Here is a 21714-nt window from a genome sequence, read left to right on the forward strand (position 1 = left end):
TGGTCTTTCACCAAAGTCAAGAGAAAAATCCTGCAACTGCTAAAATCTATCGCTACTCCATTTTTGTTAACATTTCATGAAGAAGAAACTTCTTCTTCAGTGTCTTCTTCAGAGGTTTTCATGTTGTTTTCGTCTTTAGTTCGTGATGCAGCGCCGCCACAGGCGAAGGGGGAACAGGTTTTGTATTTTTTTGACAGTGCAGAGTGAAAGTGAACCGCAGCTGCTGAAAATGTAAACAAATGTTGCATTTTTCATCCCCAGACTATCAGGTGTGAAAACACTCTAAATTAGGAGCGTCAGAGGAAAACGGGTCTGAACACAAACACGCTTTGAAGGTTTTATTTAAAAAGAAAAACAACTGAAAGCTGTTTTACTTCCATTTCATATTTGGTCAACCACAGAAAAAATACAACAGAAGTTGTGATTGTAATATAAAACACAAACATGCCCAAGAAGTACGGGTTTGCAAAGCACCGTAAGTATTTCCCAAATCTGCATGTCTGATAAGGTGTATTCATTTCAGAGCAGCCTCAGTCGAATATTAGCTCATTGCGAGCGTACAGATTCTCCGTTTCCTCTTGAACAAAGTGTCCAATCAGCAGGTGGTGTTGTGTCGATTGTCATCTGAGCGAGATTTGTGCACAGATAGCCGTCCTTCTCTATTCCACGTGGAGCTGGCCCGACACCCGTGACTGACGGCTCAGCTCTCAATAATTCATCCGGCACTGGGTGTCTGAAGGTCAGGAGATCATCAGCTTGGGCTCGAGAGCTGAGGAGAGGTGGCACTGTCATCAAATATTTATTGACCTGCTGTACTCCCAATACACTCTCAAAATACACAGCCCCCCCCATCCCTCATACACACACACCCGCTAAACACAGCACAGACTCACAGCCAGCAGCTTCGGTGGGACTGTGACACCGCTTGACGACGTGTGAAGATCGCTGGGGCGGGAGGTGGGAGGCAGAGGAGTTCATGTGGGTATTTTTGTGTTGTTTTACCTTGGGAGCATGTGGATTATGAGCCACTCAACAGATGAGACAAAGTACAAACAGGCATATAACTGTGGCAGACAAAATGAATATAAAAGGAGCAACTTAAAGAGTGAAACTACAAAATGTTGAAAGAGAACAATGTCATGAAATATGTTCAAAAATATCAGTTACAATCACATTTCTTTTTGTCAAAAACACCAAAGTTTGCATTCAAGGGTTGAAAACTACAGCTACTACAAACAATAGTACTACCTCTACTACTACTTCTAGTAATCATAGTAGAAGTGGCAGCACTGTTGTCTCGCAACTAGTAGGTTCTGGGTTCTGGGTTCAAGTCCCAGTCTGGGGTCGTTCTGCATGGAGTTTGCACGTTCTCCCTGTGCATGTTTCAAAAACATGACTGTCAGGCTAAATATTCTCTCTAAGTTGTTCTTGTGTATGAGTGAGCACATGATTTTATGTCTTGTGTTATAAAGTGACTGCCTATAAAAATATTCAGCCCCTTGGATGTTTTACCCAGTTTATTTATTTTACAAATCAGAGACAATTAACACTTTTTTTTGACTAAATAAAAACGGTGTCAAAAACATCCTTAAATATCAAAGTGAAAACTGATTTCTAAAAAATAATCACATTTGAATAAAACTATTTAACCTAAAATAGGTAACTGTATAAAGATTCAACCCTTGTAAAGTGACTGACCTGACTGAACGGAGGTCCAGCCAAGTGGTGTTTGTAAGGTGAGGTGAGGTAATTTAATTTTTAGCACATTTTCAGCAACAAAGCAATTCAAAGTGCTTTGCATGAGTTAGATGAAATACAAACAAAATAACAAAAGAAAAGCGAGAGAAAAATAAAAGCAAAAAAAGTTTGCAAAAAGGTAAAAATATACAACTACATATCGGTTCCCCCCTTTAGCCTCACAGTGAAAAGAATGGAGATTGTACAGTGCCTATAAAAAGCATTCATCCTCTTGGATGCGACAAAACTGTACAAATGATAAGTAATTTTGGCAAAAATAATGGCAATTAAATAAAAAAAATATTTAACATGCAATAAGCGACTGCAGGACACTCATTGAATGCCACCAGAAGTCGCAAGCTTCAGCATTTGACATGGGATTCTGCACACAAAAACTGGCGTTGGTTACTTACTTCATACAATCATAAATATCGTAAATAGTTCTTGTCAAATACAGAATTTGCTTGTCCAGCATTTCTGCACTTCTGTCTGCAGTGATACCTTGAGCTCAGTCTGACCAGTGGTCTTGTAAGTAGCACCCAAACTGCAGCACACCGTCTTTTACTTGCATGCTAAAGAGGTTTGGTTGGTTTACATTATGTCAAAATAAAATCTGGATTTTTTTTTTTTTTTTTTCAAAAGTCAGCCACAGACAGCTTTGAAAGTGAAAAACAGATTCTTAATGGGTTGCTTGCTTCTCAAATCAACTTTTAAACTTTTACTTTTCTTTCTGGCACCAGAAACAAAACCAGAAATTAACTATGAATCTGTATTCATCAAGCATTAAACATGTTAGGTTGGGAACTGCAGTATTCATGCTTACACACAGTTCAACTCTGTAATTTGCTCCATCAATAGTAACTAAAAGAAGGTAAATTCTTCCCATCCCAAGAGTCAAGAAAGTGTTAAATCTGTACATGGTGTCATCATCGCTAGCAAGTGTCTGGCAAGAATTAGCAAAGAAAATCAAAATGGAAACGGAGATCTCAGATTTCTCTGTCTCGTACATTGCACCAGTGACATCATATCAGTCAAGTCTTTGGTACTGAGAGCTTAACAAACATCCAGCCTAAAGGGCAACAAAAAAAAAAAAAAATCTAATTTTCAGCTTTCAGCAAAGAGCTGTTAATGTGAAATATTTTTAGAGCACAAGAACCTCCATATGTGGACATGTCTGCACAGCCGAGCCCAGCAGCTGTAAAGACGCCAGCAAAGCTGATGACCTAATACTGGTCTTGTTTCATCATGATTACTCCTGAAAGGACACACACACACACACACACACACGCACACACACACTTGTATCCAAACTCCAGCCAAGGCATTACACTCCACCAAGTCCCAGGTTTCAGGCAGGTGCTGCCGTTGTTTGTCGGAGCATTTTGGCAGTACAGTCTTGGATCGTGGCGCTGCGGCGCATCTGAATCTGCTTGATACGGGCCGTTACGTGCTTTAAGTGGTATGCTGCAAGCCTGACTCACAGGGCCAACGTTTCCACTGTAGAGTTACTCAATCCGAAAGAGGAGTCAAAAGATGTTTTATTGCCCTTGCGGAGTTGAGAGAGCATTGTTTTCTTCATTGGCTCACAGCCCCTTGCCAAAGTGTTCATATATCTTGAACGTTATTGTGTTTTGTTACAGTACAATCACACATTTTTATGTATTTTTGTGTCATTTTATGGGATAGAGCAAGATGGTGAACTGGAATCTAAATTATCATGTTGTTTTTGTTTTGTATTTTGGAAGGGCATTTGATTTGTAAGAATTTGGCTTATTTGGCAAATTAGTCAGGAGACTCTATAACTGTGTGTAATTTGATCCCAAAATAAATGCAGTTCTTCTGTTGAGGCCCAGGGTGCAAAAAATAAGTAAATAAAAAAATTGTGCGACGCTGTCGAAGCACGTTGTGACAGTAACCTCTGTCACACAGCGTGATGGCAGACTACACGAGTTGTTGATGCGGCGCAGTCAGACAGATCTGACACACATCAGTGCGTCAATTACAGCACATCAGGCTATGGCTGCTAATGTGCTCATTATTGGAGTCAGCTGGTGGAAAGAGCGAGAGAAGAATGAGGAAAAGCAGAGTATGGTGGGATCGTTGATGTCAGGAGAAAAAGAGTAAAGAAAACAACTGACGTTGGTCACACTAAGAGTGAGGCTAGAGGATTTTCAGACACTTGTTGATATTTGTTGTAAGTCAAAAAAAAAAAGTGTATTTCACAAAACTGCAATGGCAACATTTTTATGCATCACACAAGTCATGTGCTCAAACATTGGATGTCACAGGAGGAAAAGACGAAGAAAAAGAAGAAGATGCCAGGAAGTGGTAGGAGGATGATTGCACATGGATTGTTTGTCTGTTAATTACTTATCGTCATCAACACAATTACTCACGTGGGATTTTAATTGCGTTTACTGTTAAATGGAAACACCGCGAAATTTTCTACACTAGCAGAACATTGACAGAGCTTTGCACACATTTGTAATGGAAACGCAGGCAAGTGACAGGAATTTCTTCTAAATCGTTGCTGGTGATCAGCAGGTGTGATCCAAACGTTCCTGATAAAGCAGAAAACCGAAGGAAAGTGATGGATGTGCGGCTAAACGCTTCGGAGATTAGCTCTGTGGATTTTTTTTGGCATGCAGCAGGTTGAGGTGAATTCAACATGTCTCCATAAAGCTGTTAGCGACAGAGCCCCTTCTGATGAGTTGTTTTGTTAAAATGTTCAGATTTGCACGGCGCCGTGAAAAGAAGCGTGACGTAGGTTAGAAAAATACTGACACAACATGAATGGGTTTGATTTCTGTTTTCATTTGAATATGCTGAAACTGTTCCAAGACCATATCTTCTTTCAGTCTCACAGAACCGAATGCAATTTTTTTCTTTTGTTGCATTCAGGTGTCCATAACAAATATCTGTGTGTTGAAAGGATTGGTTGAAGATAAGAGAATTTAGGTTGGAGCTCCGGGGGGGGTGAAGGAGCCACAGGTGTTAAACAGCTAAGCGCTTTAGCTGCTTCAGGGTGGAGGGGGAGGAGATGTCACTGAACCAGGAAGGCGTTTCAAACGGCCCCTCTCTGCAGGGCAGCTCAAAGCCCCTGAGGTCAGAGGTCAAAGCAAGCAGCAATGAAAGCTATTTGTTGGGTTGTCAGGGCTCAACAGGTGAGCCTGGGGTAGCGGGGACTGGAGGGGACCTGGTTACTCAAAACATCTCACCCGGCGAGGTTAAGAAACAACCCTGTCGGCTCAGGATGAGGAATGTCCACATCACACGTCCCACTCACTCACCACACACGTCACAACATCCCCTGTTCGCTCTTCTTCCATCCAGCGTCAACGGCGCCCTGTTTGCTTTGTAGCCAAAAAGACGGAAGGATAACAGCGGCCGCCATCGGTGCACGGCTGACGGCTTGTTTTTGTTTGCATGTCACAGGGTCATGTTTTTGTTTTCTCTTTTTTGTCTCTCAGGGCCGAAGGTAACACCTGTGCTACGCGGGGCCTCTGCAACCGGCGGCTCCGGACTGAGGTGTTTTGTTTGAGAACCTGGCTTGTGCAATTCGCTCACTCTGTTGCAATCGGATTTTTGTCCTCCACACAGTCTATTGAACAACCTGTGTGGCATTTTTTTTTTCTATGGAGACGCCACAGCTCTTCTTTATAGCTTTTGGTACACTTCCGAATTTTAATGACTATTTTTTTAATAGCTAGCTTGTTTTGAGTTATGGCCTTGTCTGGAGAAGGGCAGAACAAAAGAAACAGAAATATTTTAGAAAAAACATAACACAGAACTGAAATTAGGACCAGCATCGTCTGAATTAAAAGCAGTCTTTGTCTGAAAATGTATCCAATAAACCCGATCTTCATAAAAAAAAGTAAATTTTTCTTTTATTATTCCTTAAAAACACTGAAAATATTTTCTAATAATTAGGATTTTATTCATTTATTGTGGAGATTGATTGCCTTGTAATTTTTCCTAGGCACCATAAGTGTACAAAGTTTGATCCCCTATTAGGCAACCATGGATTTTTTTTTTTTTTGGCATCTTGACAAAAATTATGCAACTTATCAATGGCATGTATATATCACATATAAATCTAAGGAATTAGACCAAATACTACCTGAGCATCTCATCTCATGACAATAAAGTCTCTTAATTCCATGTTGCGCTATGCAGAAGCTCAGTCTGCACTCATGAATATGTGCAGACAGAGCACACATTCATGATCCTCGGAGAGGCTGAGACAGTGAATTTTATTTTCAGATTTTTTCAGCTACTAGTTATTCGACTGAGTTGGATCTTTTGTAGCCAAATGAGCATTAAGTCTGGATTGAAATAAAAAATTACATGGTAAAAATAACGTACCACATCTGGTCGCAGAAGAACACTGTCAATAGTACACTAAGGAGGCCGGTCCTGACTCTTAGGCCGGTGTTCTGTGTATCTGTGCTACCCTTAAATCCATCCTACCTTGTGGTAATCCGCATGCTGCTTACATACTGCTTACTCAGCACATTTCTTGTAAATACGTCCTACCTGTTATGGTAAGTTTTATTTCATTTATTTTATACCTGGCTTTCATTAAGCTGGTCTATTCATGTTTTTAGTTTACATGACAGCAGCTTGTAAATATATTTATAAATGGCTTTAGTTTATCGTCTGCAATGTCGTTACTGTAAACAAGTCATTGTTTGGCGGTTAATCAAGACAAAATACACTGTTTTGTGGCTATTTTGTCCCTAATCTTTAAAATATTTTAGTTTAATTACACTCTATTATTAAATTTAGCTAAATAGGTGTTGGTAGCAATACTGTGGGACTGAAGCTGTGTAATAGCCATGTAATATTAGTGTACATGAATCATATCCTATCATTTCAGGTGCACAGTGATCTGCACAAGTCTGTCACAACGTATTAATGAGCAAAAAAGAGTTGCGGTGATCTGTAATTGTCTGTGTTTAATTTAATTCCAGTAAAACCCTGTTTCCCCTGTCTGATACTGTTTTATTCTTACAAACTCCTCTGTATTTCAACTATTTTTTAAAAGGTAGGATATTCCAATAAAAGCATTAGTGCATACATCTATAGCTTTTCATTTTGAACGGGTAGGATACTGTGGTTTTGTTGTGTTTTTTCAATGCTAAGCTAAGCATAACTCCTAAGCTTCCACTTCAGTCCCGTCACTCAAATAATGTTATCCAATGTATTTAACATTAACACAACCCGCTATAGTTTTCTGTTTGTAAACATGACGGTAGCAGTTTTGGACGCATAGCACTAATAGATAGACTTAGCTATCCATCCATGCTACGGTAGGAAAATCTGACGAGGTAGCATTGATAGTCAGAATACCGGTCCTGACTCGGAGGCAGGTCTTGACTCGGAGGCAGGTCTTGACTCAGAGGCAGGTCTTGACTCAGAGGCAGGTCTTGACTCAGAGGCAGGTCTTGACTCGGAGGATAGTCCTCACACAGAGAAGGGGTCCTGAATCGGAGGCAGGTCCTGACTTGGAGCACGGTCCTCACTCGGAACACGGTCCTCACTCGGAGACAGGTCCTCACTCGGAGGATAGTCCTGACTTGGAGGCAGGTCCTAACTTGGAGACAGGTCTTGACTCAAGACCTGAGTCTCAGAACCGAGACTCAGGACCCGAGACTCAGGACCGAGTCAGGTCCTCACTCGGAGGACGGTCCTGATCCGGAGAACCATCCTCACTAGGAGACAGGTCCTGACTCGGAGGCAGGTCCTGACTTGGAGGCACATCCTGACTCGAGGCACGTCCAGACTCTGAGCACTGTCCTGACTCGGAACACGGTCCTCACTCGGAGACAGGTCCTGACTCGGAGGATGGTCCTGACTTGGAAGATGGTCCTCACTTGGAGGCAAGTCTTAACTCAGAGGCAGGTCTTAACTCGGAGGCAAGTCCAGGATCGCAGGTGTAAGTTATGAAATAAAGAATGCGGTGAATGACACGGAGGAAGGTTTTATCTCGGAGGCAGGTCTTGACTCAGAGGATGGTCCTCACTCTGAGTTAGGACCAGCCTCTGAGTCCGGACCGACTTCTGAGTTCGGACCTGCCTCCGAGTACGGACCGGCCTCCGAGTACGGGCCGGCCTCCGAGTACGGGCCGGCCTCCGAGTACGGGCCGGCCTCCGAGTATGGGCCGGCCTCTGAGTCGGGACATGCCTCGGAGTATGGACAAAAAACCATTGAAAGCCAAGACGCAGTAGACTTTGAGGACCAGGACATAAACAAATACTATCCTTATGTGAACGAAGGTGATCTAGTTTTGGAAGACATCAATTCAATAGACTTTGAAAACCTGGACAAGAATGAAGAACCTGAGATAAAGCCTGCTGTTGAGGTGAAGCCTGATGTCAACAGAAACAAGATGTGCCGTGTTGAAGGGATGTTCTCCAGCAGAGAGCATGGACCATACGCCTTATGATGTAATAAAAAAGATTCCCAATGCAGACAAACTTTGGTGCTGAAAGCATGACAAAAATACCAAGATTTGGTCTTTTTGACTTTGCTGGAACTGAAGGCAAGTGAGGACCGGCCTCTTCTGAGTGGCCCGAACTCAGAGGCCAAACTAAGACTGGACAAAACTCAACGTTTGTTCCACTCTTAGACGGTTCTTGAGTCTGAGCTTCATCTGAATTATCTCCACAACAGAAAGCATGTTGAATGTACTTCCATGCCTTTCTGAAATAGTCTTGTGGAAGATTAATTTTCCTAGGATGTGCCAGGGTTCTTTTGAAACACTGTATAACCTTGTAAGTAACTATTGGGTTGTCACTTTTTATCATCTTAAACAGCAATTCTCTAACTAAATCATAATTGCCTGAGAGAAGTTGAAAGATATCTCCGCAGAGTTTTCTTTCCATCTTGTCAAAAAAGACAAAATCTATGTCCTTTACTTCTTCCCAGAGTTTAGCAGCAAACTTTTTCTGGACAGGTACGGTGTGCTTCATTTTGTAAGCGGCATATCTAGGTCTATGACTGGACTTATAAATCAATCACCAAAGATTATTTTCCACCATATTTCTTCTTTCCTCTTTGGTTCCACGTTTGAAAGCCATCTCTTTCGTGTCCCTCAAAAATCGTTCATGGTCCATGCCTGCCTGAGTATAATCCTCACTCAGGAAGTTTTTATCTGAGTACAAGTCCTCACTAGGAAAAAAAGTCTGATCTTTTGTTTTGTAGATGTAAACATTTTCTTTGGAGGAACAGGATTCTCCAGGTGATGTTTGAATTTTTCCACAATAACTTTATGTCCTTCAGGGTAATCAAGAAGTCCGATTAAATGCAGTCCAGAAGCAAAGTGGGAAGCATCTCTGGCGAGAATTTTAAAAATCCGTTCACTCAGCTCTTCTGACTCCTCAGAAAGAACATTCACATTTAATTCTCCTGTTTCTCTCAAAAGTAAGATCAAAACCTCATGGTGTTCTTCCAAAAATTTCAAAAGAAATTTGCTTAGAAAGATTTTTTTTCCTGTTATCCGGGGTTGTTTGACCAGCATGGACTTTGTTGGAGAACCTTTTTTTCATGTTTTTCCAAAAAAAAAAAGTGAGTTGTGAGCTTTTGTTACTCATCTTTGTTGAGCTGAGCTAAAATGTCCAAATGAATTCTGTGTTAATTGACCGGAGAATTAACTGATCAGTTGGTGATGTCATTGACTCTATGACATCACAAAGTCATTCTTAACTGGGCCTCATGACAGACATCATTTAAAGTCATGCTGATGACATCATTGTCAGCAGCATGACAGCTGTTGCTAGGGGTAATAACAGCAGCAGTGAGCATGCGCTATGAAAAACAATAGAATCTGTGGGCACTAAATACATTATTCCCACAAGTCTGAACTGGAAGTGATCTGTGCAGCTTCGCCAGAACAGGGGGGGCCAGGGAACCATTGGCCCCTCCACTTTACCGCCCTACACATTTTTATTTGTTATTTGGGTTCTATCTCCTAACAGGCATCGTAGGGCAAGTGTCAGTGGGACCGCTACATCCAACCAGCTACTCAGCAAATCCACCAGTTTAACCCAGAAGGGCTTGACCAATTTGCAGTCCCATATTCAGTGCATCGGCTTATTTTGATGGGGACAAAATGAATCGTAGCAACAACAAAAAAAGTCGAAGCAATAATAATATTACTCAAGTAAAAGAAAAAGGTACAGTGCTGTGAAACTACTCTAATAAGTACTTTTCCCCAAAAAAAAAGTTACTCAAGGGAATGTAACCAGATCTACTCACCTTTGAACATAGGCATCATCATCAGTAGCCTACAGGCTACTTGTTAACAAGCTCGAGGTGCTGTATTGTTATCAGCTAGTAATCTTTTAGCTAACATTAACTGCATCCAACAGCATTTGAACTCAGCCAGTTCAAATGGTTTTATTGGTTGAAAAACTGTACACAGTTCTTTGCGTTTTGCTGGTTTGTTGTCATAAATCTAATATATTTTATTTTCAGCCCCTTAATTCTATTTACAACTTACATTGCTGACAGCCTATCTCATAATCTAAAAAGCTTGAAAACGTATTATTAGAAAAACAAACAACAATGAAACTTACAAATGTTCAGAAAGAGAAATAGGAAACACTCCATGAAAAACGTAAACAGGCTGCAGACAATCAAAAGCCTTTCATCCCAGAAGACACCCAATGTACGGAAAGTAGCACATAAAAGACATGCTTCATAGGTTTGACAGGATTAGATATTTTATTAAAAATATGCTTCGTATGTTCATGTTTAGATTTGCATTCACATCTCATGAATTGGAATATCTGCTCTGATGAGGCTTGTTTGTCACGTTAAAAGTACCTTTTGAAAATAACTTTTAAAAAGATCATAAACATAATTCGGTAAACCCACTTTTTGTAAATTTTTGTTGCAGCGTACTATTCTAGCCTTAAATGTCATGTTTTCATTCAATGAAAGTGGAAAATGGTCATACCTAGCTGAAACAACAGCTTGAAATCATCAGCTGGTGAGTAAATTAATCTACATGTGTTTCACTTGGTGAATTGAGTTACTGATATTAATGTGCTTTTCACAAATATTTTAATTCATTTAGTATGACTGTATCAGAAAGATGTTTCCAATTAGCTGTACTGCTACGTTTTGCGGACCACTGCCTTTTAACAGTTCACAGATTCAGATTCAATATAACTTCCAAGTTATTCGTCTTGTCACAGCCTCACTCTGATTCTGCAGCAATAGTTTTCACAAACATGAAAACAAATGTTATTTTTGCAAAATTGTTTAAAATGTGGAAACGTGGAAGTCAGTCGTCAGTAATTAACATCTGCGACAGGTTGGAGCAATAAACACACCTGTCTGTTCCAACAAGTTCACCGAGGAAACAAAAAGACCGCCAGGTTCTGGCTGCAAGGAAGTTTTTTAACGCCAGCCCAGGTGTGACTCAATCAGCCTGATTAGCTTTCCGCCTTGCTCCCTGCAAAACAAAAGAAGACCACAAAGACAGAGACAACTAGTGGCCTGGAGGGGTCCTCGCAACGAAGCGTTTGATTTTCTGTTCATTAAATTTTTTTTCCCATAGAGTCCATTTAGAATATTTAGAATAAAATCCAACTTGTGAAGCTGAAATACCTTTGCTTAGGTCTACTTGACTCACTATTGTCTTCAGTTTGCAAGGCAGCCAATGCAGGACAGCCATTCATTTTCCTTTGCTCTGATTGGCTGCATTTTCAAGAGCGGAGATAAGACTGTGGGTGTTAACTTTTTTCGTAGTTTTAAGATGTTTTCCTCTATGGATAATATTGCATATTAAGATATATTTGGTGTATGAACTTTTAGAATAGGCAGTTATGTTATAAGGGTTTTTGTTTTTAGAGGGGGTGTCAAGTTATTTGAGGTCTTAGCTGTGGGCGGCTGTGATTCCTAAATCCGACACCAGTTATGTCCAAGGGCTGATGTCCTACATCTTTGATGATGAAAACTTTGAGGCGGTTTCACTTAATCCAGATGTTTGTGGGTTCTTCAGCCTCTGCAACCTGGACTTTTTGTGTTTTTATGGGCTCGAGTCCACTGTGATCTTCTCACTTCATCGACCAGGCATGCATTGCAAAGGTGAAAAAATGGCAACCTCCGTAGTCAAAAAACTATTATAAACGTATGCAAATTTTGAGGTAGTCATGAGTTTTTACGTATCACAAACAACTTTTTTTTTAAGTTTTGCGAAGGCTAACTTCTTCAACTAGTTGAGTATCCATTTTAGAACAGACATTTAATCATGCCCTGAGCAGATAACCCAGTGAAATCTATTCTGTGGATCGGTTTAATAACAAACACAAAGTTCTGGACCAGAGCTGAACACGACAAGGCAGAGGATGAATCATCAGAGGGGGGCTAAGACTGTTTGAAAGCTGTAAAAACAAGGCAGCACACATAACATCTGTTGAGTGTGTTTGAGTGAGACAAAAAAATGCTGCAATTTCAGCCCAAGAAAAATACTTGGAACATTATCATCTCAATTTTCCAGCAGTCTCCATGCTCAGCAGCACATGTGCGGAGGGACACACACACACACACACACACACACACACACACACACACGCACACACACGCTGACACAGATGAACTTTGCCGTCTTGTCTTGATGGGCTCCGCAATAGAGATAATTACGTCTAACTGCACGTGTTTAAAGATAAATGATGTAATGATGGCTTATTTCCCATTTTTGCTGCGGGACAGCTGAGCTTTGGGAAAGATTCTGATCACATTAGGACAAACAAATTCCACCACATAAAGAGCAACTAGTTTACACCAACCTGATGTATTTCTCTGCACCACAGATCAGGGAAGAAGAAATGTATTTTATGCTTAATGTAAAAAAAAAATCAAAATAGCTGCAAATGTTGCATTACTGATCTGTAAACATGATAAGATATTTTGAATAAAAACTCACGGGAAGCTCATCTGACTTTCAACTGTGTGTCTTCTACAAACTTTATTCTGTTAACTTCCTTTTCTTAGTTGCAGCTTTCTTCCTTCCCTCACACACGCGCACACGCACGCAAGGACTTTAAAACACACCAAGCAAGTCTGGGGCATGCAGGTGCGAAGGTTGTATAAGCAACATCTTCCAGGTGCAGAATAAAATGTTTTCTGCTGAATTGCATTTCCACATTCCAGCGCGTTATTAACCCTCGCTTTCGTTCTGAAGTCTGACGAGCGAAGCACTTCAAAAGCATCTTTTGTTTTTGTCATATGATTCTGATTTAAATAAACTCCTCCAAAGGTTAAAATGAGTGAAAAGAGGCAATCTGTAAGTTTCTATGTCGGCGCCGCTGAAGTGATGCTGGCTCCATCCCCTCCACACCCCAATCCTTACTAGAAATGTATTTCACTGAAATACTTGAATGCATTTAGAAGGAAACTGCAGAGCAAATGAAAGTGAAAATTTCTGGTGAAATATATGCTGTTGACAGGACAAACTCGTCCTGCAATACATAAAACTGGCCTTAATGGGAGGATGGAAAAAAATATTTAAAACATTTTAGTTGTTAAAAGACCTGGCATCATGCTACAGTGATTGAAATATGACAAAATGTAACAAATTTCTAGCTGTAGATATTATTTTGCAAGGAACTACCCTTATAAAAGTTCTTTTATAAATCTGTTGTGGTGGGTCCAATCTCCGCTACAGAGAGAGGATCCGACTCAGGGACTTAAAAAGACTAAAAAAAGATGATAAAAACTCTATTGTGGGGACGACTGTGGAACCACTGCAGGTTATGGTGATTTTACATAAAATCAAGGAAATTACGTATCTGTCAGTGGTCTCCTCCTCTGATAGACTGTGTTCAATCAGAGGCTTCTTTAGGTTTGCTGCAATACAGATTGCTTCTGGAGATCCTTCCTACCCACAGCCATCAACCTCTACAACTACTCTTTTTTATGAATATTGTGTAATGTGAGTTACAACCACATTTCATTGTTCTTTGGGGATTAATTAAGTTTTTTTTTAATAATTCAATTTGAACTGAATCCTAACATTTTACTTTTTACCTTCGATTTCATCTGGTTTTGTGTGAAGTAATTACAATGTACGCATAAAGCGAGTACTGAATGTGCTGATGTGTGCAGCTCTGGAAAAAATTAAGAAACCCCTGCAAAATGATCAGCTTCTCTGATTTTACTCTTTATAGGTTTATGTCTGGGTAAAATCAACATTGTTCTTTTATTCTACAACCTACTGACAACATGTCTCTGAAATTCCAAGCAAACATTTAGTTTTTATTAGCAGAAAATGAGAAATGGACAAAATAAGGAAAAGGATGCAGCGCTTTCAGACCTCAAATAATGCAAAGAAAACAAGTTCATATTCATTTAGAAACAAAACTAATGTTTTAACTTAGGAAGAGTTCAGAAATCAATATTTGGTGGAATAACCAGGAGGTTTTCAGAGGGGTTCAGTGCAGTGGGCTCTTCGTTTTTTCCAGAGCTGTATGTGTTGTCCAACCAGTCAGCATTCTGGGTGTATCAGTAAGAGTGTTTAATCTTCGATGCAGAATTTTCTGGACGTAGTCATAGCTACATAGACTGATGAAAATATGCCCACTATTGTGTGAAAACGTATTTTGGCATATCAATATTTTTGTATGTTTATTAATGAGACTACGCTGCCAGTAATGAATGATCTAACATTTTGCCAATTTCTCCAGCGGTCTTTGGGCACGGGGCGAAGTACACACCACAGGTCACCATGGAAACACACAGGACAGACATCTACTCTACGTACACGCACGCACGCGCACACACACACACACGCACACGCACACRCACACACACACACACACACACACACACACACMCMCACACACACACACACMCMCACACACACACACACACGCACACATGAGCACAATTCACAGAGACACATTAACCAAGCATGTAAACTCCATGCAGGAAGTCCCAAGCCTGGGATTTGAACCTTTTTACTGCAAGACAATTATTTCTTAATGTGGATCTGAGAATAAACGTCATCAAAATAAATGGATTGTTTAGATTTTTTTTTGTTTGAGATTATGCTACTCTGAAAAGAGATAGATTTATTTGAAGGCCTTCTATGCATTTTACTAGAGATTAATACATTTGTAAAGGGGTTATTTTTTAAATCTCTGTACACACCCTGGAGAAATCAATCATCGCCTCGCTGCTGCTAAATGCGCACAGACCTCTACGAAACATGCTGTAAAACACGCAGTCAAAAAGAGCCTCACACTACCAACTTTTATTATTAAACAGGGTTTTTATTTGAGCTCGCCGTATTATGCAAAGCTCCTGACTTTTATGTTAGGAGGAAACTAGAGTTATAAAATGGATTTAATATGTATGTAAAGTAGGAGAAGTAAAAGAAAAAGACGTTAAACAGAAATATGTGAAGCACCGATGACATTTTCCCCACCCTGCCTAAGTATAGACCGGAGTAAATGTAATAAACTTTACTGAGCTCTCCAGTGCTGCTGCGGTTGTTATCGTCTGTTTAGGACATTACTAGAGCCTATAAAGTGTTATGTGAGTTGTTCCTCCCTTTGCATTCTTGAATCTGCTCAGGTTTCTTGCTCAACAGACGGAATATTCCCCAATCTTCTCAATCATAGGCATTTCCAGTCAGCGCCGCGGTCGAAAAGAGAGACGAGGAAGATGAAAACCACATGATAAAGGAAGAGGCTGTCAGTACTTTCGGGCACGCACGCACGTAATCACACCTGCGAATGGGCCTGTAACACACGCACCAAGTGCCCATTTGCCTCCCAGCATGTGTGTGTGTGCGTGCGTGTGCAGGTGTGTGTGTGTGTGTGTGTGTGTGTACGCGCGTTCACGCATGTTGACATATGCACACATGCATAAGAGGCAGGGCATGTGGAGAAACAATATGGCGAGAATGCTTGCTCATGCAGTTTTGATCGACAGAATGAAGTGAAAATACAGTACGCTGACCTTGGAGTCATATTATCAATGAAACCAAGTCAACTTTATACAAGATTAGAAGGACGCTTTCAGGAGAACCGGCATTTTTAAAGTGAGCTGTCTCAGGTGAAGTCACTGTTTAAGTTGGAAGCTACACACAGGTCTGACTAATTACTGCTCGGCTAATGTAGGTAACATTTGTCAGACACGTATCATGTTACGCTCTTGTAAGTTGTCTTATTGCAGTGTTGTGTGATAAGCCGACACCAGCCAGCGCACAATTGTGAAGTGGGAGCAATACGACACCTTTTACATTTATTTTCAAAAATAAAATGACAAATGTGGTGCGTTTCTCCCCACTTTGACGCACCTAAATAAACTCCATTATGACCTTTTACATTCAGAGGTCAACTATTGTGACTTTGAACAAACTTAGAAACTCCTATTAGTTTATCTAGAGAAACTACTCATTACCTTAGATCAACTTTATCAGAACAAGAATCCAGAGAAACCCCTACTAGTTTGTGAATCGCAGACTACTTATTCTTAAACAAGGGGCAAGACTTTTTCGTTTTCTTTTTTCTTCCTTTGGTTTGTAGTATTTTGTTCTAATTCATGTGAAGCACTTTGAATTGCCTTGTTGCTGAAAATGTGTTTTATAAATTACATTACCTTACCTTACCTAATAAATTCAATCCAGTTTTGTGCAATATATTCCCAGCATAAATGCAGTTGTGGAATGGTTCAGATCGAAGCTCGACCCTCGTGTTAGGATGGCCCAGTCAAAGTTCCGACCTAAATCCAACTGAGAATCTGTGGCTTTGATGGATCACAGCAGATGCTCTTTGAGTCTGAGCAAACCAAACTTTTCAGGTACATTTCTCGTAAACAATTCCCTGTGAAACCCCGTCACGTAAAATTCCCCATTAAACACTGTGAAGTTTGCTTGTGACAAGACAAAATGCAAAATGTCTGATGAGTATGAATGCTTTTCCAAGATACCAGTATGTAGTCTAGCACTGATGTTAACTGTGGTCATAAGGGATGTGCCGTCTAAGCCGCAGACAGCTTGGACTGAAAACCAGCCCCTGGTCGGCGTTGAACATGTGGAACTGTTGAAAACATTTTCACGCTCCTGCTTTCAAACACTCTTAGGTAAGCATGCTAAATAAGCACAACAAATTCAGAACAGGAGTGCGTACGCGCAGGTGCTTGTGTGTGTGTGTGTGCGTGTGTGCGTATGCACAAGCAGAAACGGAGAACATCCGGCAGCGTTTGACCCCGGCCAGCCCATCTCATCCTGTCTGGAGGTCAACCAGTCAGTTTGATGAGACGGCACTCGACCGCTGCGGCGAGGATCCAGAAGAGTGTTAAAAGACAATTTATCGCTGTAATGAGCTAATGACGAATAAATGCAACCTGCTGAATGACCTCAGCTGTGGAATAAAGGTTTACAACCTGGTGCTCAGATGTCCACGTCTCATTATTAGAGAGGATCTCTTCTCCTCTGATAATCCAGACATGTGCAGCGGTTTACAGACATGCAACCCATGGGAGTCCAGCGCGACCGGTGATTGGTTTATTTTGAAAAGAACTTCGCTGCTGGATCCTGGATATCAAAATGAACAAACTCTGTCTCAAAAAGAGGATTTGCACTCCAATGAAGCTCATGTAACAACTCTTTAAGCGGGAGTACCTGGGTCTTTTTAGATAAGCGGGAAAATGGGATGTTCTTTCGTCTTTCCCATTCTGGAAAGTGGCAAAGAAAGAAAAAACATTCCAATGAATTTTCCTTTTCTCCTTCCTTCAGAAAGCTTCTTTCTTGTTGCTGTTTTTCTTTTTTAAATTCAACTTTCTGTCCGTTGCAGCCTTGATACCAGCACGACAGTCCAAAGAAAAGCTACTAAGGAAGTTAGTAACAGGTCTAAGGTAAGATTAACAACGCTTACAAAATCTTTTCAGCATTTAGAAGACGTAAATGCGTGTCTTTCTGTTGCTATCCGCACAGGTCCTGGTTAAAAAAAAAAAGATGGAGAAAATACGAAATTACTGAATTTTCATAACTCATAAATTATTCTTGACCAGAAACAATAACAGAAAGATGTTCTACAAAAAGTAGATTCAAGCGCATCTCCTCTGTAATTCCTCTAAAAAAAACTTTCGCGACCTGACAGAGAACACAGGCAGGCACCCACATAGACATTCACACACACACACACACGCACACACAAGTCACACACAAACAGCCCGCAGCACTTCTCTGTGGGTTTTAAGTGTGCATAACATGGCAACCATTATCCTATTAGTGACAGCAGAGGCCTGGGGGACTGTGAGAGGAGCGTGAAGCAAAAGCAGCAAAAAAACAACTGGAGGTACAATCTACAGAAGCAACAATCCATAAGGTGTAGGGGGAAAAGCCAAACATAAAAAAATGACAGAAACCGTAAAGTATTTAACTGGGATTTATGTGATAGACCAATAAAAGGTAATACACACATATTTAAGCAGCCTTTACTGGTCATCAGTAAAATCCAGAGATGAGATCAGAGCAAGAAAAAAAAGGCTTTTGTGGGCCAACAGAGGATCGCCCTCTGAATTCAAATTCAAATCAATTCAAAAAGGATTTATTGATCCCAAAGGGAAATTAAATGTTGCTGTAACTCATTAATTCAAGGTTCTTCAAAGAGTTCTTGTAGATGGTAGCTGCTGTGGGCAGAAAGTCCATTTGCTGCTGCCCCAACAGATGGTAATGATGGCTGAAGAGATGACTCTCTCAACAACAGACTTATAGAAGACATGCAACGTCTTTGTGCAAAATTTGAAGGATCTTAGCTTCCTTAAGAAATACAGTCTCCTCTGATGGCTTCACTCAGTCCAGTTTGTCCAGACGAACACAGGTGTATTTATATTCCTCAGCCACCTCCACTTCTTCTCTCCTGGTGGCAATATGATTTGATCTAACCTTGTTTCTCCTCAAATCTACAACCATCCTTTTTGTTTTATTCACATTCAAGATGAGATGATTGTTTGTCCCCCCCGGACACAAAGCGGTCCACCAACTCTCTGGACTCGGCCTCTTCTCCATCTCTGATCAACTTCAGAGTCATCGGAGTATTTCTGCAAATGATAGAAGTCAGTCTTGTGTGAGAAGTCTGAAATGTACAGAATGAAAAGAAATGGTGAGAGTCCAGTGCCCTGTGGTGCTCCTGTATTGGTAAACACCTGGTTAGACACACAGTTCTTCAATCTCACAAAATGTGGTCTGTTTGTCGGGTCGTCATAGATCCAGACAATTGTTGAGGCCTCCGACTGAGTCTTCTGGAGTTTCTGACAAAGCAGGTCAGGCTGAACTGTATTAAATGCACTGGAGAAGAGCTGCCTGGTTTGTCCGGATGACAGAAGGTTTGTTGAAGCATTTGTGCGATGGTGTCTTCAACTCCAACTCCATGGCGACAGGCATTTAAGGGGGTTTTGATATGAGCTTGTCTGTTCACTCAGGTGGGCGAACAAGAGCCTCTCCAGGACCTTTCATGATGTGGGATGTCAAGGCAATACAGTCTCTCCACAGTCAAACATGGTGGAGGTAGCCTCATGCTTTACAGGTTTAGGTTGGTGCTCACTACATTTTCCAGATATTTACTGGCTGCGGGGAGAAAAAAAAACATAATCCATGCATGTCTCCATGTCAAATTGATGTACTACTTTGTGTCGGTCTATTCAAAATTACATGGAAAACTGCACTTTTGATGTGTGGAAATGAATAAAACGTTAGGCGGTGTGAAGACTTTGCCTAACAACGTGACGTTTGGAGAGCAGAAAAGAGATGGAGTGAAAGACTGCAGCTACAAAGAGATTCCTACAGTTGCTCCACATTTACTCATGCAGCCTGGATAAAGGGTGAGAGACTGAGGTGCAGGGGTTTCGTACTGTACCGAACACTGCATTCGAAAGCTCTTTAGGCATTCTCTTTGAGCTTTGAAGAGGCCCCTGCCAAGCCTGATTTGGCCACCATCTGCATACCTCTGCTCCAGAGTCAATCTTTTCCTTTGAACTACCCAAATAATAGACTCCGCCGACCGCTTCATTATAACATGCTAATTTCCATTACGAGCGATTAATCCGAGGTGCTCTTCTCCTCGGCCGTGGCCTGAGTCCAAGCACACAGTTGGGGGCGAGATGACGGCCTCATGCAATCTCCGAGCTCACCCCCATTCACCTTCCCTTTTTCTTCCTTCCGTTCCCTCCCTAGCCCCCATTCCTCTCTCAATAGTATTCAGCTGCCCCCTTTTTCCAGAGCTCCTTTTCATAAGGTTTCTCTATTCAGGTCGGGGGGCGGGGGGGGAGAAAGACTCAGCGGCAGCAGCTGGCCACTCTTTTCTCCCGGGCAGGTACACAGGGGCTGGGAGCTCTCTGCATGAGTGAGCCTCGCTCCTCCGGCTCCATTCAGCTCTGCCTTGGCCTCCTCTATTCACCGACGGCTCTGCACTTTGTCAGGAGCAAGGGAGCGCAGGAAAGGAAGAAAAAAAAAGAAGAAGGAGGGATCAGCCTTTTCTCCCCTTTGTACTTCACACAGCCATACAGGCATTCCTAAAGCCTCTGCTAATGAGCTCGGCCGTGGAGTTCTGGGAGAGAGCTGGGCAGGTCGGGGGGGAAAAGGCGAACAAAAAGTTTGATTGATTTCTGTTCAGTCTTTTCCTTTAACTGAATGCCGGTCTTGTGTTCTTTAATCTATAGAATCGGGATTTGTAAGCACATTCGCATTGTGCGTACCTGCTTTAGAACGAGTAAAGAGAGAGCGTTTGGAGGATTTGAGTTGTGTGTTTTTTGTTCGTCTCAGTCACTAATTTCTGTGGCTCTAAATCCGAGGTGGAAATTTTGCTTTTTCCCCACTGGCTGGCAAACACACACTCTTTTGTGGCATCGGTTAATGCTCCGAGTAATTGCCATTTCTCCACAGCTAATGATACACTCAAGATAATGTAATGATTCTCAATGAATTGCTTGTAAACATACACAGCACACACCACAAGGGGAGGCCACATGGGTTACCAGTAAATGGGTATCCAGTTACCTCAAATAAATTCAATTTTCCACCTCTGGCCTGCAGTTTTATTGAGTGTGTTAGAAGCCCTAATTGGATTCAAGCTGGCGGGGCCGTTCCGATTCAGCCACTCTGTGGATGCTGCAGGGCCGGGCCCACGCGGAATAAATCATGAAATATGACAGGTCACGTGTGGTTTCACAAATTCAAATTTCATGGGCTCGGAAATAAATCAGAGATTGGAAATGTTCTCATTTTTATTCGTAACTTTAATGTTACATCCATTAAAGCTGAATGTATTTTATTGGGATTTTATGTGACCCACGAGACCAATAACTGTAAAAGTAGGAAGAAATTAATCTGTTGTTTTTTTTTATATTACTAAACCAATGAAATTAAAAAAGGTGTGGCGTGCATTTATGTTTTCATCTGTCCGGAGTGGAACTTTTCTCTGCATTTGTAGCATCAAGCTTTTTGGCTAAGTAACAGCTTTTGACAACTAATGTCTGGCAACATATTCACAACTAGATGTAGCTGCTGACTTGGATTTTTATTTGCAAAAAAAAAGAAAAAAAAATAGCCCATGGGGTGCTAGTTTCTGCTACCCCATCAAACAAATTACCGAATAAAATGAATTGCTAACGTCTTAACACACAAAATGCTGCCCGGCCGTCACCTTTAACAGATTGCAGCACAAACATTCCTCCGGTGGAACAATAGTTTGTTCTAGGCCACCGCTTCTATTTGAAAATATTCTTTCACAAAGGCCTGTTGAAAACAACCCGCCTGTCAAAAACACACACACACACAAAAATAATCGAAAAAACAACAAAACCCAAATGAAACAACAAGCTTGTGACATCATCTTTATCTCAGCAGGGCGAGGATGTGAGCAATGTAGACACGAGCAAACACCTGTTGAAAAGATGTGGAAAGCAACTGCCATTTTAGTCCTGTTCTCAACAATGCATACCTTCGATTCAGCTGACACG

At 41.2% G+C, this 21714-nt stretch overlaps 1 long non-coding RNA gene across 2 annotated transcripts; it reads right to left on the reverse strand.

Moving 5' to 3' along the window:
* Nucleotides 1-323: 323 nt before the first annotated feature.
* LOC103465045 (uncharacterized) lies at nucleotides 324-8639 on the reverse strand. 2 transcript variants are annotated; one of them, XR_533743.1, is made up of 3 exons: nucleotides 8079-8639; nucleotides 894-1064; nucleotides 324-769 (listed from the first exon to the last, which is right to left on the reverse strand). It is a non-coding gene; the product is annotated as an uncharacterized LOC103465045 (long non-coding RNA). The 2 variants fall into 2 exon arrangements; XR_533742.1 differs by lacking the exon at nucleotides 8079-8639 and having other exon boundaries at nucleotides 894-1775.
* Nucleotides 8640-21714: the final 13075 nt, after the last annotated feature.

This window comes from Poecilia reticulata, linkage group LG5, assembly GCF_000633615.1.
Source record: "Poecilia reticulata strain Guanapo linkage group LG5, Guppy_female_1.0+MT, whole genome shotgun sequence".
Taxonomy (NCBI): domain Eukaryota; kingdom Metazoa; phylum Chordata; class Actinopteri; order Cyprinodontiformes; family Poeciliidae; genus Poecilia; species Poecilia reticulata.